The 27,057-nt window shown below is 43.9% G+C and overlaps 1 long non-coding RNA gene across 1 annotated transcript; it reads right to left on the bottom strand.

Moving 5' to 3' along the window:
- Positions 1–22,185: 22,185 nt before the first annotated feature.
- LOC115164798 (uncharacterized) lies at positions 22,186–24,982 on the bottom strand. Its single transcript, XR_003869987.1, has 2 exons — positions 24,841–24,982; positions 22,186–22,297 (listed from the first exon to the last, which is right to left on the bottom strand). It is a non-coding gene; the product is annotated as an uncharacterized LOC115164798 (long non-coding RNA).
- Positions 24,983–27,057: the final 2,075 nt, after the last annotated feature.

Raw genomic sequence — 27,057 nt, 5'->3', positions numbered from 1 at the left:
CTACCAAATACTAATAGAGTCTATGTAAACTTCTGACCCACTGGGAATGTGATGAAAGAAATAAAAGCTGAAATAAATAATTCTCTCTACTATTATTCTGACATTTCACATTCTTAAAATAAAGTGGTGATTCTAACTGACCTAAGACATGGACTTTTTTACTAGGATTAAATGTCAGGAGTTGTGAAAACTGAGTTTAAATGTATTTGGCTAAGGTGTATGTAAACTTCCGACTTCAACTGTAAGGTCCCACAGTTGACAGTACACGTCAGAGCAAAAACCAAGCCATAAGGTTGAAGGAATTGTCCGTAGAGCTCAGAGACAGGATTTTGTCGAGGGACAGATCTAGGGAAGGGTACCAAAAAATGTCTGCAGTATTGAAAGTCCCCAAGAACACAGTGGCCTCCATGATTCTTAAATTAAAAGAAGTTTTGAACCACTTCCTAGAGCTGGCCGCCTGGCCAACTGAGCAATCAGGGGAGAAGGGCCTTTGTCAGGTAGGTGAACAAAGCTTTAGAGTTCCTCTATGGACATGGGAGAACCTTCCAGAAGGACAACCATCTCTGCAGCACTCCACCAATCAGACCTTTACGGTAGAGTGGCCAGACAGAAGCCACTCCTCAGTAAAAGGCACATGACAGCCTGCTTGGAGTTTGCTAAAAGGCACCTAAAGACTCTCACACCATGAGAAACAAAATTCTCTGGTCTGATGAAACCAAGATTAAACTCTTTGGCCTGAATGCCAAGCATCATCATCTGGAGGAAACCTGGCACCATCCCTACGGTGAAGCATGATGGTAGCATTATCATGCTGGGGGGATGTTTTTCAGTGGCAGGGAAAAGGAGACTAGTCAGGATTGAGGGAAAGGACCTCAGACTGGGGCGAAGGTTCACCTTCCTACAGGACAACAACCTAAGCACACAGCCAAAACAACGCAGGAGTGGCTTCTGGGACGTCTCTGAATGTGCTTAAGTGGTTCAGCCAGAGCCTGGACTCGAACCCAATCGAACATCTCTGGAGAGACCTGAAAATAGCTGTGCAGCAATGCTCCCCATCCAACCTGATATTTTTTTCTTTTCTTTTTCTTTTTATTTCACCTTTATTTAACCAAGTTGGCCAGTTGAGAACAATTTCTCATTTACAACTGCGACCTGGCCAAGATAAAGCAAAGCAGTGCGACAAAAACAACAACACAGAGTTACACAAAAACAAACGTACAGTCATTAACACAAAAGAAAAGAAAAATAGAAAAATCTATGTACGGGGTGTGCAAATGTACAAGAGTAGGGAGGTAGGCAATAACTAGGCCCTAGAGGCGAAAATAATTACAATTTAGCATTAATACTGAAGTGATAGATGTGCAGATGATGATGTGCAAGTAGAGATACTGGGGTGCAAAAGAGCAAGACGGTAAGTAATACTATGAGGATGAGGTAGTCGGGTGTGCTATTTACAGGTACAGTGATCGGTAAGCTGCTCAGACAGCTGATGCTTAAAGTTAGAGAGGGAGATATAAGACTCCAGCTTCAGAGATTTTTGCAATTCGTTCCAGACATGGGCAGCAGAGTACTGGAAGGAAAGGTGGCCAAAGTAAGTGTTGGCTTTGGGGATGACCAGTGGAATATACCTGCTGGATTGCGTGCTACAGGTGGGTGTTGCTATGGTGACCAGTGAGCTGAGATAAGGCGGGGCTTTACCTAGCAAAGTCTTATAGATGACCTGGAGCCAGTGGGTTTGGTGACGGATATGTAGTGAGGGCCAGCCAACGAGAGCATACAGGTCGCAGTGGTGGGTAGTATATGGGGCTTTGGTGATAAAATGGATGGCACTGTGATAGACTACATCCAGTTTGCTGAGTAGAGTGTTGGGGGCTATTTTGTAAATGAGATCGCCAAAGTCAAGGATCTATAGGATAGTCAGTTTTACGAGGGTATGTTTGGCGGCTTGATAGCTTGAGAGGATCTGCAGAGAAGAATGGGAAAAACTCCCCAAATACAGGTGTGCCAAGCTTGTAGCGTCATCAATCAATCAATCAATCAAATGTATTTATAACGCCCTTTTTACATCAGCCGATGTCACAAAGTGTTATACAGAAACCCAGCCTAAAACCCCAAACAGCAAGCAAGGATGTAGAAGCATGGTGGCTAGGAAAAACTCCTTTGAAAGGCAGGAACTTAGGAACCTAGATAAGAATCGAGGCTGTAATCGCTGCCAGAGGTGCTTCAACAAAGTACTGAGTTAAGGGTCTGAATACTTATGTCAAATTTATATTTTAGTTTAGTTTATAAATTAGCAAACATTTCTTAAAACCTGGTTTTGCTTTGTCATTAATGGGTATTGTGTGTAGATTGATGAGGGGGGGAAAAAAAATATCAAATACATTTTAGAATAAGCGCTGTAACCTAACAAAATGTGAAAAAGTCAAGGGGTCTGAATACTTTCCGAAAGCACTGTATAGACTATAGAGAGAGTTAGGCCAACTTAGAAATATTCCCCATGTAATGCTAATAAGGAGCTAACATGACTGCCATAGAATGTTGAAGTGTCATGTAAATGCATCATAATGCAGAAAAAATACATTGGCCCAATTCTCTATATACAGTATATGGCTCTTGCAGAGCCACAGCGGAAATGCAAGGCAGGTTATTGGAAAGGAGGAAATGAAGCACGTTTTCCCAAAGGTACTGTTGATACTCTATATTCCACACATATTGAGCACTGAGGCTGCATGCACATTCATTTTTGTAATTTTACCCTTGATCTTTTTTTAATTTAATTTTTAACTGCCTGCCTCATAAGTCAAGAACAGTCTGGCTTTTTTGGAAAGGGTTAAATTTGTAAATTGAGCATAGTTGGGTAAGAGAAAAAGTAATAGAAAATCAAAAACCCTCTGAGCCTTTTCCTAAAGGATAGTTCATGCAAAATCTATGTTTTTGTCAAATTACCCTTACCTTGAGTTGTGTCTGAAGGCCCACGATGACAGAATCCACAATAATTGATTATTTACTCCTGGCTACAGCCTGCATCGTCAGATTTCATGAATGGAAACAGCTGAACCAATGTTATCAAAGCTGCACTGCAAGCCGAAACGTCCTTAAACACTTCAAACTTATTTTGGTAGTGTCGATACCTGTCCATGTTTTCTTCCCCGCGAGAATGTTGTCATTTTTTAAATAGAATTCAAATGTTCTAACGCTCTGATACTTCCTATTTTTACCAGTCAGTTATGATCACACCTGGAAAGCAAACCACGTCTAAGTGCCTGCCCCAGGGGGATGACCATATCACTGTAAGATGCATACAGCTGCCCTGTGGTGTGGCTATGTGAAGTAATAGTTCCAGTTCTGAGTAACCATATTCCAGAGATGATTTCAGCCATTTGCACGTAAAAAATATTCCCCAATAACTCCACCAACAATTTAGTTTGAAGTGTTTTTCAGGAAGTGCAGCTTTACTAACATTGGTTTGGCTGTTTTCTTTCATGAAATCTGACAGTGCTAACATGCTAACTCCAGGCTGTAGCCAGAAGTAAATCATGGATTATTGTGGATTCTGTTACCATTGGCCTTTAGACACAACTCAAAGTAAGGATAATTGTACCCAAATATAGATTTTGCTTGAACTATCCCTTTAAGTAAGCAACTGTGTTGTCAAGGGAGTGGACAGAGCTATTGAACCACCCTACTTGAGATGTAATTCCCTGCTCCGTTGAAGAAAGTCTGGACATTTCTATTGGAAAGAGAAGCTCTAAAGCAATTATATAGATTCTGCCATGCCGTCTGAGTTTGACTGCGTCATCGCCACTCCCTGTCTTTCACATCGGGGATGGTTATTGATGGAGCCATCATCTCCAAAGATGAACATCTGAAACAAAATTCTACTCTTTTGGTGATGGGATCTTGGTCTCTCACAGCTGTTGTGGTTTTATTACACACTGCTGTTGTGGCTTTGTCTCTGTAACCAGTGGAGGGCTTCCACTAAAGTGTTGGCTGCTAGGGAATCTCATGATATCTCATTTGTACACACAGTGTTTCCTAATATTTGATACTTTTTTTCCAGAGAACATCCCAATTGAATCAAATCAAACCAAATTGTATTTGTACGGTGCTCTTTACAAACGCAATTGCTACAAAGTATTGAAGAACAACCTGGCTGTTAACTTCCCAAAGATCAAGCCAAGGTGACAGAGGCAAGAACTGGGCATATGGATGTGTAGGTGTTAGTTAGGACAGGACTAGCTCCATTCAAGGGATTTTCTTTATTAGTACTATTTTCTACATTGTAGAATCATAGTGAAGACATCAAAACTATGAAATAACACATATGGAATCATGTAGTAACCAAAAAATGGTTAAACAAATAAAAATATATTTTATATTTGAGATTCTTCAAAGTAGCCAACCTTTGCCTTGATGACAGCTTTGTAACACTCTTGGCATTCTCTCAACCAGTTTCACTTGGAATGCTTTTCCAACAGTCTTGAAGGAGTTCCCACCTATGCTGAGCACTTGTTGGCTGCTTTTACTTCACTCTGGGGTCCAACTCATCCCAAACCATCTCAATTTGGTTGAGGTCAGGGGATTGTGGAGGCCAGGTCATCTGATGCAACACTCCATCACTCTCTTTGGTCAAATAGCCCTTACATAGCCTGGAGGTGTGTTGGGTCATTGTCCTGTTGAAAAACAAATTATAGTCCCACTAAGTGCAAACCAGATGGGATGGCGTATGGCTGCAGAATGCTGTGGTAGCCGTGCTGGTTATGTGTGCCTTGAATTCTAAATGAATCACTGACAGTGTCACCAGCAAAGCACGCCCACACCGTCACACCTCCTCCTCCATGCTTCAGACAATCCGTTCGCCTATTCTGCGTCTCACAAAGACAGAGCAGTTGGAACCAAAAATCTCAAATTTGGACTCATCAGACTTCCACCGGTCTAATGTCCATTGCTCGTGTTTCTTGGACCAAGCCAGTCTCTTCTTCATATTGGTGTCCTTTAGTAGTGGTTTCTTTGCAGAAATTCGACCATGAAGGCCTGATTCACTCAGTCTCCTCTGAACAGTTGATGTTGAGATGTGTCTGTTACTTGAACTCTGTGAAACATTTATTTGTGCTGCAATTTCTGAAGCTGGTAACTCTAATGAACTTACACTCTGCAGCAGAGGTAACTCTTCATCTCCTGTGGCGGTCCTCATGAGAGCCAGTTTCATCATAGCGCTTGATGGGTTTTGCGACTGCACTTGAAGAAACTTTCAAAGTTCTTGACATTTTCTGAATTGACTGACCTTCATATCTAAAAGTAATGATGGACTGTCGTTTCTCTTTGCTTATATGAGCTGTTCTTGCCATAATATGGACTTGGTCTTTTACCAAATAGGGCTATCTTTTGTATACCACCCCTACAGTACCTTGTCACAACACAACTGATTGGCTCAAACGCATTAAGAAGGAAAGAAATTCTACAAATTAACTTTTAAGAAGGCACACCTGTTAATTGAAATGCATTCCAGGTGACTACCTCATGAAGCTGGTTGAGGGAATGTCAAGAGTGTGCAAAGCTGTCATCAAGGCAAAGGGTGGCTACTTTGAATAATCTCAAATATAACATTTATTTTGATTTGTTTAACACTTCTTTGGTTACTACATTGTTCCATTTGTGTTATTTCATAGTTTTGATTACTTCACTATTATTTTACAATGTAGAAAATAGTACAAAAAATGTAAAAACACTGAATGAGTAGGTGTGTCCAAAATTTTGACTGGTAATGTATGTGAATGTTTTGGGGTTTTGTGTGAGAGTGTCAGTGTAGTGTGTGTGTGTGTGTGTGTGTGTGTGTGTGTGTGTGTGTGTGTGTGTGTGTGTGTGTGTGTGTGTGTGTGTGTGTGTGTGTGTGTTGAGTGAGTGAGTGTGTGAGTGAGTGTGTGAGTGAGTGTGTGAGTGAGTGTGTGAGTGAGTGAGTGAGTGAGTGAGTGAGTGAGTGAGTGAGCGAGCGAGCGAGCGGGCGGGCGGGCGGGCGAGTGAGCGAGTGAGTATATAGTGTGTATTGTATATATAGTCTTGTGTGCATAGAGTCAGTGCAAGATAGGATCAGTGCAGATAGTCCGGTTAAGGGGTAACCAATTCATTAACTATTCACTGTAGCAGTCTGTATGGCTAATTAGTGTTCCGGTACCGTTTGTTGTATGATAGCAGAGTCAACAGTCTATGGCTTGGGTGGCTGGAATCTTTGGCAAGTTTTCGGGCCTTCCTCTGACACCGCCTGATATAGAGGTCCTGGTTGGCACGGAGCTCTGCCCCAGTGATGTACTGGGCTGTACGCATAACCCACTGTAGTGCTTTGCGGTCGACGGAGGTGCATTTGCCATAATAAGCGATGATGCAGCAAGTCAAGATGCTCTCGATAGTGCAGCTGTAGAACGTTTTGAGGATACGAGGGTCCATGCTAAATATTTTCAACCTCCTGAGGGGGAAGAGGAGCTGCCGTGCCCTCTTCATGACTGTGTGGGGGTGTGTGGACCATGTTAAGTACTTAGTGATGTGGATACCATGCAACTTGAAGCTCTCGACCCGCTCCACTAGAGCTCCGTCAATTTGGATGGGGATGTGGTCTAACCTCTTTCTCCTGTAGTCCACTGTTGTTGTCCCGGCACCACACTGCTCCGTCTCTGACTTTCCCCTGTAGGCTGTCTCATCGCCGTTGGTTGAGGATCTGCATGGCGTAGGTGTTGTTCCCTACCCTCACCACCTGGGGCCGGCTCGTCTGGAAGTCCAGGATCCAGTTGCAGAGGGAGGTGTTCAGTCCCCGGGTCCCCAGCATGGTGATGAGCTTGGAGGGGACTATGGTGTTAAATGCTGAGCTGAGGTCTATGAACAGCATTCTCACATAGTTATTTCCCTCCTATCCAGGAGGAGGAGGGCAGTGTGAAGTGCAATTAAGATTGCGTCATCTGTTGATCGGTTGGGGCATTATGCGAATTGTTGGGGATCCAGGTTGTTTGGGATGATGGTGTTGATGTGTGCCAGTCCTTCAAAAGCAATTTAGAATTAACTAGCAATACAAACCGATTGTCATAGCTAGCTAAAGTTAACCAAATAGTTTCAATGTTAGATTCTTACCCGTATACATGGATGAAAGCTTCATGGCAGACTGCAACCCCTTTTATTAAATAAGACGTCTTGTGTCGTTTCCATTTAGTTTGCACAGCTTGTTTGGCCCATTGTGTCAAGTCACTCTTTATTATTATCCATAGTGTAACGTTAGCAAGCCAGCATGGCACGATCGTCCTCCAGAAAGTAGTCCATCACAACTTTTTCCCACTGACATTTATCGATAACGCCTGATAAATTCAGGGCAGCAATGTTATTGAGAGCAGTAGCAACATATTTGTAGTTCTCCATGGCTAACATTATATCTATCGAAAAAACTGCAGTAGAAAAGATTATCTACGCATTATGAGCAGCTCATTTTGTAGACACCAGATGCTACACTGCAGACTAATCCAAACTCATTGACTACTCATCTCCCTCATTATCTCAGCCAATCATGGCTAGCAGGAAGGTTGCTCACTTTTTCTGTGACTAAACCAATTAGGCTCGCAATTTAACAATTTTATTCCTATTTACAGATGGCATACAAGTTTGATATTAAGGCACATGAAAGTTCACATGTTCCTGAAAAGGCATTTCTACCCAAAAACGCATTTTGATAAAAAAAAATGTTTTTTACGTTCAAACGACTCTCTGTGAAGTCGTGACTTGCGACATATGCCTAGTTTCCTGAATCGGGTCACATATTTGATAATAGTATGAGCTTTCTTCTCCGTTGGCACCATCTGTTCTACGCTATTCTTTTCAACATTATTAGCCAAATAATGATCATTTTGCACACAAAAAAACAAGTGAGACAGTCCCACTGGGCTAAAAAAGGATTTGCCCGAAATGCCAGATGGCCAGTCCGCCCTTGAACCTCCACATACAGCAGGAAAAAACCCAAAAGGATAAACAATGAAGCATAGAGATAGAATACATCAAGAGGACAGAGTTTATTTTGTATTTAAAGGGAAGAGAATCTAAACCAGCTCACTCAAAGTTTATCTTAATAAGTAAGACTAAAATATGAAATACGTTGGAGTTCTGAACCCAATACAGATTGGAATTCTATGTGCCATAGCCATGAGAATAGCTTTCATCTCTAATGGAGTGAGAAAGAGGGCGCACAAAGGAGACAGTGGAGAAAATCCACATGACAGGTCTAGTTATCTTGAATGCAAATGCTTGCCATGTGTTTGCAAGAATGACACATTTGCTATTTATTGATCAATGGAGGACCACATGCTATAATGCTCCCATCTTACTTTGAGAGACCAGGCAAAGATCCACTCTAATCGTTCAGATGGTGACAAAATGTGTTGACAGTCATTGTTAAGCTCCTTGCCCAGCACTTGGACTGCTCATGGTGTAAACACAGTTAAACATTAATTATGCCAACTGCCAGTGGTGATATCGACAGTGGGATTTGGGTTATAGGTAACCAGGATTTATTTTGTATTTTGTTTCGCATGAACATTCCAAACTGTATTAGAGGACCCAAGCCCTCTTCATAGCAAAACAGACAAACAAAAAACTCAAATACATACAGTATATATATATTTTTTTATGTTTGTTTATTTATTAATGATAATGTTACCATCATACAGTGGTTCCTCCTTTAAAAATTGTGAGCTTAAGCTGCAGGACTTATGAGGTCATTTGTGGTTTAGTACGGTACCCTGCGTCACCACTTCATTGCTCCAGACCAGCACAAGTGGGAGTTAGAGCACTGATTATGCTTTTGGCTCCCACTGTGTCTCTAACTGACAATGAATGAGTGACATAAACCTAAATAGAAACTGATAATTGTGCACAACTTTAGTATTACTTACATGTACTACAACTGTTGTTATACTAAGGTTTTTATTATTTCATTTTGCTCTTACTGTAGTACTGTAGGACACACCTGACCAGCAACATTGTACAGTGCCTGAGTTGTGCAACGGTCTGAGACACTGCATCGCTGTGTTGCTACAGATGCTGGTTTAATACCCGTGTCGGCCTCGACTTGGAGACCCATGAGGTGACTGTAGGTTTTTCTCCCTCTAAAAACAGAAATAAATCATTCTAAATAACAAACTTCCTTTATTTACAAATTAGTAACAATGTCTCACCTCATGTTCAAGAATGGTCTTTTTTTGCTCATTTTACGTTATTTGAAAACAAAATCTTCTTTAAGGGGCATTGCACTAATAATGGCACTGACTAGGGAAATGTTCTCGCTGCTCTGTTCTTAGTGTCAGTCTGCACGTTCAAACTAAAACAATGTATCTAACAATGGCATCTTTATGCTTTCATTAATAAAATAATGATAAAAATACTCTTTCAGAATGCCGATGTTTATTTAGTTATGGATCCATAACGATTTACTATGGGAATAAATATCACTGAATTACAGAAATATCCTCCATTCCTCTATATGTATTTATTGGCGGAGAGTCACGTCATATTTTTCAATATACTGTAGGCCTACCGTAGGCAACATGAGTCTCACTAGTGTTGAGTAATGTGCTGTTAAAAGTGGTGTAGGTCTTAATTATTTAAAGAGCATATTGAAGTTAGAAGCAATAGCCTACAACTATTTTAGCACCGTTTCGCGCTGCTCTGAGACAAGCATGGGGGCTGATCTTGATAAATCAATGAGATTTTCATTTTCACTGAATCTTCGTTTGGGTATTGGTTAGATTAGAATTAGAAAATTAGGGTGTAGAAATGTTATGCTCTTAGTGTAACCTTTATTTAACTAGGCAAGTCAGTTAAGAACAAATTCTTATTTACAAGGACAGCCTATTCCTTCCTCCCCGTCGGGGAATTGAACCTCGGTCTCCCGCAGAGCACTGGATTCTTTAGCTAAATAGCCCAGTACTGTACTCCCGACCGTCACGTTGTACAGAGCCATATTTTCCGAACCATCCTAACGGAAACCCAGAGGTTTTTTTTGTTTTCCTTGGAATAGAAACACCATAATATTAATCAAATTAATCCAAAAAAGTAATTGGAAAGGTAGATACAAATTATTTGTGACATTGTGGTTACAATAAAGAATGTAAACAAGATGTAAACAAGATGCTGTATTTTTATTTACAGTAGTGATGGACAGCTGGTGGCATTTTGAAAACAGGTTTTCAAACACTTGTAGCCCGGTTAGCAGGACTCTTTATAGCCCGTGCTGCAGTATGACGCAACTTTTAAAGGAGGAACCACTGAAATTACTATCACCTATTTGTCTGTGATAATATCTTGGCAATCTTGCTTATCACAAATGTAACCATCCATGCTACAGTACGGTTATGCTTTGGAATCTGAAAAAAAGGTCAGAATAAAAAAGGATGAATATGGGCTTAGATGTTTCTTAAATCCATATCCTTTAGCAACGCTGCAAGCATTTGTTTTGGATGAACAGGCCTATGGGATTTACTGGGGGGGGGGGTAATAAAGTAACAGAGTGGTCTCTACATTATCTCTGTGGATATATACATACCGTACAAAACCTCCTGCATCAGAGACGCTTCAGAAATATCTAATCATATTTACATGCCACTACATATTCCAGGAGGACTGCAGCATTGGGGTAATGACTGAGAAGTCTTTGAAGGCCAACCTCAATAAACTGCATCACTAATTCAAAGCCTCATGCAAGCAAGTAGTTCATCAAGTCTTTTAAAAAGCAATCAAAAACCTTTCCATGAAAAACAGTAAGTAGCTTTTGGATTCACACAACTACGTATGTTTTTAAATCAAACTAAGACCAATGCACTAATGAGTAAGAGTTTCCTTCTGAACATGCTTCAGGCCGTAGCTTTAATAGCCGACCTCTCGACCAATTAGAAAATTACCCAGGATATGAAATACTGTACACTGGTGCTTCATCAATTACTGTAAAATTAAGTATTTTGCTGCTCCAGCAAACCTGCACTGTCGGGGGTCATTATTTATGTCCTGCTGTTAACAGTCAGATCATAACCATGGCTGCAAATAATATTAATGAATTATGAGAAAATATTAAAGTGCTCTGCAAAACCAAAACACTGGAAAAACGTATGTCATCCAGAATTGACGTGACCACTAACTGACTGACTGACTGACATTGACTACTGACTGATTGACTGACATTGACTGACTGACTGACTGACTGACTGACTGACTGACATTGACTGAGTGACAGATTGACTGACATTGACTGACTGACTGACTGACTGACTGACTGACTGACTGACTGACTGACTGACATTGACTGAGTGACAGATTGACTGACATTGACTGACTGACTGACATTGAGGAACACTGACTGACTGACTGACTGACATTGACTGAATGACTGACATTGAGGAACACTGACTGACTGACTGACTGACATTGACTGAATGACTGACATTGAGGAACACTGACTGACTGACTGACTGACATTGACTGAATGACTGACATTGAGGAACACTGACTGACTGACTGACATTGACTGACTGATTGACATTGACTACTGAATGACTAACTGATTGACATTGACTGAATGACTGACTGACTGACTGACTGACTGACATTGACTGACTGACCGACTGACTGACATTGATTGACTGACTGACATTGACTGACTGACTGACTGACTGACATTGACTGACTGACTGACTGACTGACTGACATTGACTGACTGACATTGACTGACTGATTGACATTGACTACTGAATGACTAACTGATTGACATTGACTGAATGACTGACTGACTGACATTGACTGACTGACTGACTGACAGATTGACATTGACTGACTGACAGATTGACTGACTGACATTGACTGACTGACTGACTGACTGACTGACATTGACTGACTGACATTGACTGACATTGACTGACTGACATTGACTGACATTGACTGAATTACTGACATTGAGGATCATTGACTGACTGACTGACTTGACTACTGAATGACTAACTGATTGACATTGACTGAATGACTGACTTGACTACTGACTGACTGACTGACTGACATTGACTGACTGACTGACTGACTGACAGATTGACTGACATTGATTGACTGATTGACAGGTTGACAGACTGACATTGACTGACTGACTGACATTGACTGACGCTGACAGACATTGACTGACTGACTGACTGACTAACTGACTGACATTGACTACTGACTGACTGACTGACATTGATTGACGCTGACAGACATTGACTGACTGACTGACTGACTGACATTGACTGACATTGACTGACTGACTGACATATCGACAGACTGACAGATTGACAGACTGACTGACTGACTGACTGACATTGACTGACTGACTGACAGACATTGACTGACTGACTGACTGACTGACATTGACTGACATTGACTGACTGACTGACATATTGACAGACTGACATTGACTGACTGACTGATTGACTGACTGACTGACTGACTGGCTGACAGACTGACTGACATTGACTGACTGACATTGACTGACATTGACTGAATGACTGACTGACTGCCATTGACTGACGCTGATGACCATTGACTGACTGATTGACATTGACTGACATTGACTGACTAACTGACTGACTGACTGACATTGACTACTGACTGATTGACTGACATTGACTGACTGACTGACTGACTGACTGACATATCGACAGACTGACATTGACTGACTGACTGACTGACTGACAGATTGACTGACTGACTGACTGACTGACATTGACTGACTGACTGACTGACATTGACTGACTGCCATTGACTGACGCTGACGACCATTGACTGACTGATTGACATTGACTGACATTGACTGACTGACTGACAGATTGACTGACATTGACCACTGACTGACTGACTGTCATTGACTGACTGACTGATTGACAGAATGACATTGACTGATTGACTGACATTCACTACTGACTGACTTACTGCCATTGACTGACTCACTGACTGACTGATATTGACTGACTGACTGATATTGGCTGACATTGACTGACTGACTGACTGACAGACAGATTGACTGACATTGCCTGACTGACTGACATTGACTACTGACTGACTGACAGATTGACTGACATTGACTGACTGACTGTCATTGACTGACTGATTGACTGACTGACATTGACTGACATTGACTGACATTGACTGACTGAATGACATTGACTACTGACTGACTGACTGACTGACTGACTGACAGATTGACTGACATTGACTGACTGACTGTCATTGACTGACTGATTGACAGACTGACATTGACTGACTGACTGATTTACAGACTGGCATTGACTAACGGACTGACTGACATTGACTAACTGTCATTAACTGACTGACATTGAATTTTGACTGACATTGACTGACATTGACCGACTGACATTGACCGACTGACTCAGAAGAGTGGGTGAGCCATGCCGTTCTGAGAGGTGACAGACATATCGATAATGTATTATCATAATAAAATGATATTTAATGATATCAGCAGGTGATATACTGTTTTAATAACTCAAAGTGAGTTAAACCATACTGTCCTGATTTTTATTAACAATTACTTTATGCCGATACTGGAATGCACACACAAAAAAATAAGTTTATGTGCAGTAAAAGCCCAGCCTCACGAGGAGAGTATCGGACGGCACTAGCTGCATATGTAGGAAGAGAATCTGTGTGATTTTTAGGTCTTGCCCTGGGCACTCGCTCTCCCCTCAGCCCATGTATGCACTCCGGCGTATGGAGCTATAGCGGAGCGGCCGAGTGGGGGGCAGGCCCTTCCAAAGGTGAACTCCAGGTTTGTATTCAAACACAGCTCCACTATCAACAACTTCAACCCCAGAAGAGGTCTCCAGCACAGATGTGGACATGCCCGACAAACAAAATGTCACGTCAAAGTCAAACCAACCGCCCCCTTCTCAAACTCGGCCAGGGGTTTGCTGATTGTATCGAGATAAAGTTGAACCATTTTATGTCCCATTTTCTGAAAAGTGCTGTTCACATGCTATGCAGTCTGGAAATCAAATTGCAAATGTCATGACATTTTCATCTGAGTGGTTTCGCATTGGTAACCCAAAATGCTGTTTTTATTATCCTTGAAACCTTTTGTTTTACATTGTTGTTTTGTTTGTTGTTGTTTTTATTTGTTCTTGTCTCTTTTTCTCAGTTTTACATTTTCTATTGGTCGTTCGCACCTCGGGTTGGTAGTTGTTTGGTTAGGTTGGACGGGGATGGTGGCTCGGAGGGGGTGGAGATGGGAGGGGGGTTTGGAGAGGGGGGATGGAGGAGGAGGTTCTCGGAGGGGACTGTGGGGGGGTGTTGGAGGGGGGTGGTGGAGGAGGAGGTTCTCGGAGGAGACTGTGGGGGAGGGGGGGGGGTGGAGGAGGAGGTTCTCGAAGGGGATTGTGGGGGGGGTTGGAGAGGGGGGGTTTGGAGAGGGGGGTGGAGGAGGAGGTTCTCTGAGGGGACTGTGGGGGGGGGTGGAGGAGGAGGTTCTCGGAGGGGACTGTGGGGGGGGGGTGGAGGATGAGGTTCTCGGAGGGGACTGTGGGGGGGGGATGGAGGAGGAGGTTCTCGGAGGGGACTGTGGGGGGGGGGGTGGAGGAGGAGGTTCTCGGAGGGGACTGTGGGGGGGGGGATGGAGGAGGAGGTTCTCGGAGGGGACTGTGGGGGGGGGGGGGTTGGATAGTTTAGCGTCTCCACTGCAGGTGGATTTGGTTTTAAAATTCTATAATATATATATTTTTATATATTGTTCCTGTAGGAGGAAGAAAATGGATTGACAAGGTGAAGTGTGCATCACTGAGAAAAATGATGCCTTTTGATGTTTGCCGTTAATAGAGGATGATGGTAACTGTCAGAGGCAATAATGGCCAAACACAAGGCTCATAGAAGGCATTTGTTTTTATTGAATTGCCTCCTCCAACTTTTTCCTGACAGTTTTCCTGTTTGAAAATATATGTTCTCCTTTGATAGACTTCTCTCCTCTGTTGACATCTCTCTCCTCTGTTGATATCTCTCTCTGTTGAGCTGAATGTCCATATTTTGAATCACATAAATACTTAATCCATGACCATGGCATGAAGCCTTCACCTCCCTTTTCTACTGATCTAAACTATTAAATTGTATTAAAGATGTTGATATGGTGAATAGTTACAGCTGGAGGTGGGTTTAGCATAATCAGCACTTCCTGAGGAGCAGCTTTGAGAGACTGTGACATGTGGTACTGCTGCATTCCTCTCCACTCAGGTCTGATGAATTCAGGCAAAGGGAAGGCCAATTGCTGACGTAAGTTCATAAACTTAGCTTGGACCAGGCACCAGGGAGATCTACTTATCTTTTAATCATCTACATTTCCAGACAGTATAGGCAATTATATGGTTACAGCAGTGCCACATTGCCACCAGTTCATATTCCAATGGTCTTGCTCTCTGCAGCACCATGCAGTCAGGCCGCTGCCTTAGACCTGGGTCATGCTGGAGTAGAGGGACGGTTTTGATGGAAAGGCAGCGGGTTTATTAGCCTTCTGAGCCTCACAGAGAGAGGTTGACACATTTAAGTTACAGTGAGTCTCTCTATGGTACAATGAGTCATAGCTTGGTAGCGGAAGACAATCTTAATAACCATACAGTGCATTCGGAAAGTATTCAAACCCCTTGACTTTTCCACATTTTGTTACGTCACAGACTTATTCTAAAATGTATTCAATTGTTGTTTTTTCCCCTCATTCATCTACACACAATCCCCCATAATGACAAAGCAAAAACAGGTTTTTAGACATTTTTGCAAATTTGTTTTAAAAAATATAATAATGAAATATCACATTTACATAAGCATTCAGACACTTTACTCAGTACTTTGTTGAAGTACCAATTACAGCCTCGAGTCTTCTTGGGTATGAAGCTACAAGCTTGGCACACCTGTATTTGTGGAGTTTCTCCCATTCTTCTCCGCAGATCCTCTCAAGCGCTGTCCGGTTGGATGGGAGCGTTGCTGCACAGTTATTTTCAGTTCTCTCCAGAGATGTTTGATCGGGTTCAAGTCCGGGTTCTGGCTGGGCCACTCAAGGACATTCAGAGACTTGTCCCGAAGCCATTCCTGCGTTGTCTTGGCTGTGTGCTTAGGGTCGTTGTCCTGTTGGAAGGTGAACCTTCACCCTAGTCTGAGGTCCTGAGCTCTCTGGAGCAAGTTTTCATCAAGGATCTTTCGGTACTTTTCTCCATTCATCTTTCCCTCGATCCTGACTAGTCTCCTAGTCCCTGTCACTGAAAAACATCCCCACAGCATGATATGATGCCAGGTTTCCTCCAGACATGAGTTCAATCTTGGTTTTATCAGACCAGATAATGTTGTTTCTCATGGTCTGAGAGTCCTTTAGATGCCTTTTGGCAAACTCCAAGCGGGCTGTCATGTGCCTTTTACGTTGGAGTGGCTTCCGTCTGGCCACTCTACCATAAAGGCCTGATTGCAAAGATGGTTGTCCTTCTGGAAGGTTCTCCCATCTCCACAGAGGAACTCTGGAGTTCTCTCAGTCTGACCATCGGGTTCTTGGTCACCTCCATGACAAAGGCCCTTCTCCCTCGATTGCTCAGTTTGGCCGAGCGGCCTGGTCTAGGAAGAGTCTTGGTGGTTCCAAACTTCTTCCATTTAAGATTGATGGAGGCCACAGTGTTCTTGGGGACCTTCAATGCTGCATAAATTATTTGGTACCCTTCCCCAGATCTGTGCCTTGACACAATCCAGTCTCGGAGCTCTACGGACAATTCCTTCGACCCCATGGCTTGGTTTTTGCTCTGACATACGCTGTGGAACTGTAAGGGGTGTTAAACTGGTGGCAGAGAAGTCAGACGCAGGAGAGAAATAACTATGTTTCCAACGGCGCAGTTTATTACAACAACAAAAAACACCGGAAAACATAATAATAAAAATCAATGAGTAACATAACCCGACGCACACCAGTACAGACGTACACAAACACTTACAATAAACAATCTCCGACAAAGACATGAGGGGAAACAAAGGGTTAAATACACAACATGTAATTGATGGGATTGGAACCAGGTGTGAAGGAAGACAAGACAAAACCAATGGAAAATGAAAAATGGATCAGTGATGGCTAGAAGGTCAGTGACATCGACCGCCGAACACCGCCCGAACAAGGAGAGGGACCGACTTCGGCAGAAGTCGTGACAGGAACCTTATATATCATGTCCAATCAATTGAATTTACCACAGGTGGACTCAAATCAAGTTGTAGAAACATCTCAAGGATGATCAATGGAAACAGGATGCACCTGAGCTCAATTTCAAGTCTCAGAGCAAAGGGTCTGAATACTTACGTAAATTAGGTATTACTTTTTTGTTGTTGTTCAAAATCAGTTTTTTAATTAATACATTTTAGAATAAGGCTGTAACGTTACAAAATGTGAAAAAAAGGGAAGGGGTCTGGATACTTTCTGAAGTCACTGATCTCTCTGTTTCTTAGTCAAAACGTCACATTTCCTGCACTGAAATTCTCATATTTTCTTCCTTTGATGTTGCAGATGACTTTATCTTCACTACAGACTACTTTGCCATAAGCTGCTTTGAAACCAAAGTAGTAATTACCAACAATAATTAATTGTGACTACCAGCCATCGCACTCTGACTGCAGTCAGACATTCTCATTGCATTCAGCCAAATATGAGCCTCACAAAGGATTTTCTATGTAATTGCTCTGTTCAGACATCTCATTTTAAACCAGTGTGGCAAACCCCAAAAAAACGATCAAGTTGAATTTGAACAGTTTTTTGGGGGGGAACCAAAATCACCACTGCTGTTTTGGAAAGATGACAGAACATGTAATAGCAGTGTCTAACTGCTGTTTTGGAAAGATGACAGAGCATGTAGTAGCAGTGTCTAACTGCTGTTTTGGAAAGATGACAGAACATGTAATAGCAGTGTCTAACTGCTGTTTTGGAAAGATGACAGAACATGTAGTAGCAGTGTCTAACTGCTGTTTTGTGTTTTGGTGTATTTTGTCCCTGCCCATAGCAGTATTTTCTCCTCTGTTTGAAATCCTTCCCTGGAGAATTAACCATTGTAGATGCCCATTCTCAGATAATGAATGCCTTACCACTGAGCTATGAAATTAACAGACCATTATGCGCTAAAACACACACAGAGACAATAAATGATTCCCCATAGTATGGTGCTAAATTCAACCAAGGAATAGGAATAAACATATTGTCATTTTGTGTCCAATATTATCTGGGGAAAAAATTATGAAAATGTAGCAAAAGATTTCTGCTTGAGGAGCAAAGGACAACAGTGCCCCCCTGTGGACTAAAGTGGCTCCTCATCCAGTTGGCAGCTACATCCTGAAGCCAGTTGTAATGCTGCCTAGCTTTGCCATGGTTGTATTCCGTTCACGCTAAATTAACATACAGGCCTTGGGTTTTTAGCTCATTTTCACTCTATATCTATATCTAATAGCCATTAACAGCTGCTTAAGTCTCCTTCACATAATTAACTGTAATTTGATATTTAAACAGTGAGACATGAGAAATGGCTTTAGTTGTGAAAGTCAGAGGAGCAAAAGTATAGCTCTCAAGAGTTGTTTTTCTCAGAGCACCCATGTTGGTATAGACCAGCAGGGTTCAAAACAAAGAAACGGAACCTGTCATCACCAGTGGGGGCCAGTGTCAGACAAATACCCAGAGCCATACAGTATACGCTGCTAGAGGAAGGAGTTTTAGGGGAGAGCAAATTGCCTCTTTACACAAAGAGAGGCGGCAGTCCCACTGCTTTGATGCGTTAGTATATGCACTTACTCTTGGCATCTAGCACAACGTGACTAAATCCAGGCACCAGACTCTCTATTTTTTTTCTGTTGTCCTTGTCTGGAAGTAAGTGTCAATTTGTCACCATAGAGTGTAGCTGTCTGTGACATCTTGGCCCTTTTTCAGATCAAATTGTGTAACATGAAAACAAATCCTGGCATGTCCCAGCCCTATTCTCTAGGGTCATGGTGTAGAAGGGGGGTGATCCTGGCATGTCCCTGCCTTCTTCTCTAGGGTCATGGTGTAGAAGGGGGGTGATCCTGGCATGTCCCAGCCTTATTCTCCAGGGTCATGGTGTAGAAGGGGGGTGATCCTGGCATGTCCCTGCCTTCTTCTCTAGGGTCATGGTGTAGTAGGGGGGGGGGGGATCCTGGCATGTCCCTGCCTTCTTCTCTAGGGTCATGGTGTAGAAGGGGGGAGATCCTGGCATGTCCCAGCCTTATTCTCCAGGGTCATGGTGTAGTGGGGGGGGGGGGGATCCTGGCATGTCCCTGCCTTCTTCTCTAGGGTCATGGTGTAGTAGGGGGGGGGGGATCCTGGCATGTCCCTGCCTTCTTCTCTAGGGTCATGGTGTAGAAGGGGGGAGATCCTGGCATGTCCCAGCCCTATTCTCTAGGGTCATGGTGTAGAAGGGGGGTGATCCTGGCATGTCCCAGCCCTATTCTCTAGGGTCATGGTGTAGTAAGAGGTGATCCTGGCATGTCCCTGCCTTCTTCTCTAGGGTCATGGTGTAGTAAGAGGTGATCCTGGCATGTCCCTGCCATCTTCTCTAGGGTCATGGTGTAGTAGGGGGGGGATCCTGGCATGTCCCTGCATTCTTCTCTAGGGTCATGGTGTAGAAGGGGGGTGATCCTGGCATGTCCCTGCCCTATTCTCTAGGGTCATGGTGTAGAAGGGGGGTGATCCTGGCATGTCCCAGCCTTCTTCTCTAGGGTCATGATGTAGTAGGGGGGGGGGATCCTGGCATGTCCCTGCCTTCTTCTCAAGGGTCATGGTGTAGTAGGGGGGGGATCCTGGCATGTCCCTGCCTTCTTCTCTAGGGTCATGGTGTAGTAGGGGGGGGGATCCTGGCATGTCCCTGCATTCTTCTCTAGGGTCATGGTGTAGAAGGGGGGTGATCCTGGCATGTCCCAGCCCTATTCTCTAGGGTCATGGTGTAGAAGGGGGGTGATCCTGGCATGTCCCAGCCTTCTTCTCTAGGGTCATGATGTAGTAGGGGGGGGGATCCTGGCATCACCCTGCCTTCTTCTCTAGGGTCATGGTGTAGTAGGGGGGTGATCCTGGCATGTCCCTGCCTTCTTCTCTAGGGTCATGGTGCAGTAAGAAGTGATCCTGGCATGTCCCTGCCTTCTTCTCCAGGGTCATGGTGCAGTGGGGGGGGGGGGGGGGGGGGGGGGGGGTCCTGGCATGTCCCTGCCTTCTTCTCTAGGGTCATGGTGTAGAAGGGGGGAGATCCTGGCATGTCCCAGCCCTATTCTCTAGGGTCATGGTGTAGTAGGGGGGTGATCCTGGCATGTCCCTGCCTTCTTCTCTAGGGTCATGGTGTAGTAAGAGGTGATCCTGGCATGTCCCTGCCTTCTTCTCTAGGGTCATGGTGTAGAAGGGGGGAGATCCTGGCATGTCCCTGCCTTCTTCTCTAGGGTCATAGTGCAGTAGGGGGGGGGGATCCTGGCATGTCCCTGCCTTCTTCTCTAGGGTCATAGTGCAGTAGGGGGGGGGGATCCTGGCACTTCCCTGCCTTCTTCTCCAGGGTCATGGTGTAGTAGGGGGGTGATCCTGGCATGTCCCTGCATTCTTCTCCAGGGTCATGGTTTAGTAGGGGAGTGGTCCTGGCATTTCTCTGTTCTCTCCAGGGTCATGGTGTAGTAGGGGGGAGATCCTGGCATGTCCCTGCATTCTTCTCCAGGGTCATGGTGTAGTAGGGGGGTGATCGTGGCATGTCTCTGTTCTCTCCAGGGTCATGGTGTAGTAGGGGGGTGATCCTGGCATGTCCCTGCATTCTTCTCCAGGGTCATGGTGTAGTAGGGGGGTGATCGTGGCATGTCTCTGTTCTCTCCAGGGTCATGGTGTAGTAGGGGGGTGATCCTGGCTTGTCTCTGTTCTCTCCAGGGTCATGGTGTAGTAGGGGGGAAACACAAGGTCCCTGTAGTCTATGAACTTGACTTTTGTCCCTTCCTGTAGCTGTTTCATCCTACAGCTGTATCCTCTGGGCCCAGGGAGACAAAGCCATGTGAATCAATAAAACCTGGGCTCAGAGAGTCAATAAAGTCCTACTTCTACACACACTGCTAACCTTGCAGTTCTTTCTTCGTTATTTTTCTTCCATTGCTCTCTTATTCTTCTCCCCTCCTGTTCTTCCAGTGCTCTCTTTCTCTTCTCCCCTCCTGTTCTTCCAGTGCTCTCTTTCTCTTCTCCCCTCCTGTTCTTCCAGTGTTCTCTTTCTCTTCTCCCCTCCTGTTCTTCCAGTGTTCTCTTTCTCTTCTCCCCTCCTGTTCTTCCAGTGCTCTCTTTCTCTTCTCCCCTCCTGTTCTTCCAGTGTTCTCTTTCTCTTCTCCCCTCCTGTTCTTCCAGTGTTCTCTTATTCTTCTCCCCTCCTGTTCTTCCAGTGTTCTCTTTCTCTTCTCCCCTCCTGTTCTTCCAGTGCTCTCTTTCTCTTCTCCCCTCCTGTTCTTCCAGTGCTCTCTTTCTCTTCTCCCCTCCTGTTCTTCCAGTGTTCTCTTTCTCTTCTCCCCTCCTGTTCTTTCAGTGCTCTCTTTCTCTTCTCCCCTCCTGTTCTTCCAGTGCTCTCTTTCTCTTCTCCCCTCCTGTTCTTCCAGTGCTCTCTTATTCTTCTCCCCTCCTGTTCTTCCAGTGTTCTCTTATTCTTCTCCCCTCCTGTTCTTTCAGTGCTCTCTTTCTCTTCTCCCCTCCTGTTCTTCCAGTGTTCTCTTTCTCTTCTCCCCTCCTGTTCTTCCAGTGCTCTCTTATTCTTCTCCCCTCCTGTTCTTCCAGTGTTCTCTTATTCTTCTCCCCTCCTGTTCTTTCAGTGCTCTCTTTCTCTTCTCCCCTCCTGTTCTTCCAGTGTTCTCTTATTCTTCTCCCCTCCTGTTCTTCCAGTGTTCTCTTATTCTTCTCCCCTCCTGTTCTTCCAGTGTTCTCTTTCTCTTCTCCCCTCCTGTTCTTCCAGTGCTCTCTTTCTCTTCTCCCCTCCTGTTCTTCCAGTGTTCTCTTTCTCTTCTCCCCTCCTGTTCTTCCAGTGTTCTCTTTCTCTTCTCCCCTCCTGTTCTTCCAGTGTTCTCTTTCTCTTCTCCCCTCCTGTTCTTCCAGTGCTCTCTTTCTCTTCTCCCCTCCTGTTCTTCCAGTGTTCTCTTTCTCTTCTCCCCTCCTGTTCTTTCAGTGTTCTCTTTCTCCAAAGACAACTTCTGTCAATATGATCTCTTCTAACCCTTCCTGCTGCACCAGGTGTACAAGCTGTTGCACACAGAGGAGGATTCAGTTGCAGAAAGAGAATAGTTCATTAAGACCCAGGTCGACTGGCTATTGGAGGCCCTTTAGCTTGTTAGTGCAGCCGCACACCATAGCATCTACATCAGACGTCTGTCTGGATATTCTAGCCTAGCACCTTAGGAGAGGATTCTTTCCAAAGAGACCATTTACATGATATAGAGCCTTTGGGTACTACACACAAACCCCTTTAGTCTCCATGTAAATTACTTTGGTAAAGATAGAGTGAACGACAGGGAGCAGTTTACTGTAATTAAACCGAGTTGTCATTGTCATCATAGCTGTCTACCGCCCAACACGGAAGCCATTTCCTGTGAAGCACAGAATATTCCTGCATTCATTACAATAATGTAATTGCACATGAAATCAAGAATATATCAATATGAAGTTATCCCATAACGTGTTTATGTTATGGAAACACTTGTTCAATTAAGATTTAAGAGCTTCTGAGTGGCGCAGTGGTCTAAGGCACTGCATCTCAGTGCAAGAGGCATCACTACAGTCCCTGGTTTGAATCTGGGGTGTAGCACATCTGGCCATGATTGGGAGTCCCATAGGGCGGCACACAATTGGCCCATCATTGTCCAGGTTTGGCTGGGTTTGGCCATCATTTTAAATAAGAATTTGTTCTTAACTGACTTGCCTAGTTAAACAAAGGTTACATTTAACAAAAATAAGGCCCGAGGGGGTGTGGTATGTGGCCAATATACCACGGCTAAGGGCGTTTTTTTCGCGCAATGTGGAGTGCCTGGACACAGCCCTTAGCCGTGGTGTATTGGCCATATATCACAAACCCCTGAGGTGCCTTATTGCTATTATAAACTAGTTACCAACATAACTAGAAGAGTTAAAATAAATGTTTTGTCGTACCCGAGGTATACGGTTTGATATACCACGGCTGTCAGCCAATCAGCATTCAGGGCTCGAACGACCCAGTTTATAATCTCTATTTGTTTAGGGGAATTGTTATGAGCAAACACATCATTCTATACTGATGGAGGGAACTGATGTGATATCACTATCTGTTACTCCTTTGTCTTGGGTTTGTAGATGGCAGCTTCTGCAGCTGCTTGCCTCCAGGCTGCCAAAAGGCATATGTGCAAACAGATAACAGCCCTGTATGTGACCATAGATTTTGGATTGGAGGCATCCAGATGTAAGATCTGAGGCCCGGCTTCTCTGGTTGACTGGTCAGCTGTGACTGGCCAGGCCTGGACTACAACCCCCACAAAACCCCACCAGAGGGCTCCTCTGCCAGCAGGATAAAGCACATTATGCTGGGGCTTTCTCTGCACATCACAAAGATTATTGGTGTGTGTGTGTGTGTGTGTGTTTGTGTTTGCGTGCACACGCGTGTGTTTAATGTGGTCATAAACATCCGGGGAAAATACTATTGAACCATAAGGCCACAATAGACACAAGGCTACAACTGATTTGCTGGTATGTCAGTGACTTTTACCCATTCTATGCTGCCTAGTATGCCACCTTTCAATACGGACAGGACAACATAACACTCATCAGCAACGTGCTGTCGCAGGACAATGATCAAAATCATGCTAATAAAAAAAGTATCACATTTAACAATTCAGCATATTGAGGAAAAACTAACATCTGTTCATTATTTCTTAACATCACTGCTTTGTCAGAAGATTTCTTAAACAGTGCGATCAATTTGAATTTGTAGCTCCCAGCTCTTGTGGTCCTGTATGGCTCAGTTGATAGAGCATGGTGCTTTCAATGCCACGATTGTTGGTTTGACTCCTGGGGCAACCCATGTGTAAAATGTATGCATGTAAGTTTCTTTGAATAAAAGCATCTGCTAAATGGCATATATTACTAAGCACCTCCTCAGCATACATATTACTACAGGAGCAAGCTAGAACATGTCAGGAGTAACTCTTCCATTACTTTAACACCCAGAGCCCCTCAAAGGACGTCTTTGAGCTAAAGTGCACAAACAGCTACTCCTAAACGAACGTAACATAGCAGGTGTAATAGACACACCTGAAACTAGATCCCCTACATACTGGTTGTGACGAGAACAAACAAAAAAATGTATTCTGCACTGTTCAACCAATCCAGTAAATGTGGAGAGGAGGTAAGATGGGGTGTCGCCTTGTTTAGGTCCAACAGCAGAAGTCATGTCAAAGGCTCTCTTTCCATTTGCCCTGAAAACAGGAACATCTGGTTGTTAGGGACTCGGCAGAGTCAACTCCTGAACAGACGTTCACACCCACAGAGAGCAGAATAATAAAACAGGTGTGGGAATATAAAACCCTGACTTTGTCTGAAAGAGAAATCGCGCGCACACACACACACACACACACACACACACACACACACACACACACACACACACACACACACACACACACACACACACACACACACACACACCTGTAAAGCCTCTAGAGACCCCAGAGCCAGGTGGCACAGTGCGTAAGATGACATTACTAACTACAATGACTTTGAGTAAACAAGAAGCTATTCCCCCAATCATTATCACTCACCCTCCACAGCGAACCACATAATGAAATGATCACCTCACGTTGGTCTCGGCAGAGAGAACGGAGAGCTGCCCTGCATCTGGCGCAGACAGGAGAGAGATTTACTTTACACCACTGAGCATGGGATAGTGTTATTGGCTTTTTTCCTGGATTTTAATTACAGATAATTATGAGAAAGAAGAAAAGGCACAATTCATTGAATACAAATTGGCACACTAGAAGTATCGGAGTCTGGAACAGTCATTTTCAAACGTGCTCAGACAAACAAAATGTTTTGTTGTGTTCTTTTTTTAACTGAGAAAGCGCTTGCAAACTATACTGGAACATCAACTGTTACAAAGTAGTCCCTTTTATTGCAGCACATCTTGTTCGAGTTATTATAAGAGGTTTGGAATGTGTCTTCCGTCAACCAACACCACAGTGGGAGTTCTAACCTGCATCCGGCAGATCATTAATTCACCTTTTACAAAACTGTTATGAACAAGAATATACACTCACCAGACAGTTTATTAGGTACAGTAGTAGGTGGTTTATTGGATCGCTCTTACAGACAGTGAGTCACATGGGAGTGGCTTGCTATATAAAGCAGGCAAACAGGCATTGAAGCATTCAGTTACTGTTCGGTTGAATGTAAGAATGGGCAAAACCAGTGACCTAAGCAACTTTGAGAGTGGTATGATCATCGGTGCGCCAGATCCAGTATCTCAGAAACGGCCTCCTGGGCTTTTCACGTGCAACAGTGTCTAGGGTTTACCGAGAATGCTGCGACAAACAAAAAAATGTCCGGTCAGCGGCAGTCCTGTGGGTGAAAACAGCTCATTGATGAGAGAGGTGGAAGGAGAATGTCAAGAATCGTGTAAGCTCACATAAGAGATCCACATAGCACATTGGGGACAATGAAACAACGGAAGCCCATTCATTTTCAATGAAGGAAGCAACGTGGGCGGTGGACTGTTGGGCGATGCGAGAATGGGCGAGGGAGCTGAACAGGGCGGGACCAAAGTTGGGGAAAAGTTTACTTTATGCAAATACTCTTGCGACAAAGTGTTGCTATTGACCAATCGAAGCTCACTACAGTTTCCTGCCCTACTGGATTTGCTGTTGATACCTAGCACTACCTAGCCTGATTACTAGCAACAACATGAAGGCGAAGCAAGTATGACTATCCGAATTTACACGTTAAAAGGATCTTGGCCGTAACAGGCACAGTCTGCACAGTCCCCAGACCTCAACACGATCACCAACACTGGACAATTGAGGAGTGGAAAAACCTTGCCTGGAATATGACCGCGAGTTCAGTTTACTTGAGTGGCAAGCACAGTCTGCACAGTCTGCACAGACCCCAGACCTCAACCCAATAGAGCATCTTTGGGATGAGATGGAACAGGCTGTTCGCAGCATGAATGTACCGCTGTCCAATCTGCAGTAACTGCATGATGCCATCACGTCAGCATGGACCAACATCCCTGTGGATTATTCCAGACACCTCGTAGAATGCCCCGAAGAATTCAGACTGTAGGGAGGCCGACCTGGTTCTAGATGGGTGTACCTAATAAACTGAGTTTATCTGTGAAGGACATTTTTTTAAGGAATGTGTTTATTGCTTGTTTATTGGATTAAACATGTTATATTCAGATTCCCTTTCATTTTAACCATTCTTTATTCCATGCAATACGATATCTGCAATGTCAATTGCACCCCTTCCCTAATTGGTTCTGTATCCGTTTGGTTAGTTGACCTAATTATTGAAGGAACAGCAGGTGTGTCTTATTTGAGAGATCCTTGTGTGTGTAAGGTGAGCCACAGTTTAGCCATCAGTTTTGTACCTTTTTACTTGTTTTAAACAGTTAATTTCGCAGTCTGTTTTCAAAGCCTTTTAAGTGTTAGAGCGTCTGCCAGCTCTCTCACAATTTCTCCGTGTGAATTATTGAAGAGGGCTGGAGAAACCAGCGAAGCAGGTTTAATCCTCAGGAGCTGAACACTGAGTGCTAAAACCAGGGAGACACAGCGAAGCAGGTTTAATCCTCAGGAGCTGAACACTGAGCGTTAAGACCAGGGAGACACAGTGAAGCAGGTTTAATCCTCAGGAGCTGAACACTGAGGGTTAAGACCAGGGAGACACAGCGAAGCAGGTTTAATCCTCAGGAGCTGAACACTGAGCGTTAACACCAGGGAGACACAGCGAAGCAGGTTTAATCCTCAGGAGTTGAACGCTGAGTG

The sequence above is a fragment of the Salmo trutta genome, chromosome 27 (assembly GCF_901001165.1).
Source record: "Salmo trutta chromosome 27, fSalTru1.1, whole genome shotgun sequence".
Taxonomy (NCBI): Eukaryota; Metazoa; Chordata; class Actinopteri; order Salmoniformes; family Salmonidae; genus Salmo; species Salmo trutta.
The sequence above is the reverse complement of the archived record's forward strand: the minus strand, read 5'-3'. Positions and strand labels throughout refer to the sequence as shown.